This window comes from Chiloscyllium plagiosum, unplaced genomic scaffold (genome assembly GCF_037043375.1).
Source record: "Chiloscyllium plagiosum isolate Xiang-an unplaced genomic scaffold, Cpla_swu_hap1 HiC_scaffold_11, whole genome shotgun sequence".
In the NCBI taxonomy this organism is placed as follows: Eukaryota; Metazoa; Chordata; class Chondrichthyes; order Orectolobiformes; family Hemiscylliidae; genus Chiloscyllium; species Chiloscyllium plagiosum.
This window is the reverse complement of record NW_028270149.1, coordinates 73,879,616-73,880,275: the sequence shown is the minus strand read 5'-3', so window position 1 is coordinate 73,880,275 and position 660 is coordinate 73,879,616.

Sequence of the window (660 nt, the reverse complement as noted above, 5' to 3'; positions counted from 1 at the left end):
GGAGCACCTTTTGCCCTCCTCAACCCTCTGAAGAAATGCGTTCGACTGACAGGTTGGAGCTGGGGCTGGATAGTTTCACTTTAAAAACGGCACAAGGTTTGTTTTTTGCGCGGGCGGAGAGAGAGAGAGAAACAGAGTTGGAGCTGTTCTTGTTAAAACTCCGTGGGATGTTGAATAATGCATGAGTAATTGCGAGAATCTGCAAAGGGTTTTTTTTCTCTCTCTCTTCGCCTTTTCCATTTAATACGATTCTCAACGAAACATTGCAGCTGACCAACAGATTTAGGAACAGCGGGGAGGAAGGGAGGGAGACTATCTGCATTGATTAAAGTTGACATAATAGCAGTATAAAAGGATTTAATTGACGATAAGACAGATACAGAATCCATATGGATTGAGTTAAAAGAAGGCATCCCTCTTCCTGACATGTACAGTAGTGGACCAGCTTAAGGCGCAACTACCACAGATAAGTAGCAGTAATAGTTATGAGACAGGGCTCTTGCGGTGCAGTGGTAACGACCCTTTCTCTGAGTCAGGAGTTCCAGATTCAAGTCCCACCTGCTGTAGAAGTGTGTCATAACATCTCTGAATCGAGCTATTAGAAAATATCCAAATAGTTACGAGAGATTTTAACTACCCCACCCCACGAATGCTCAGCAA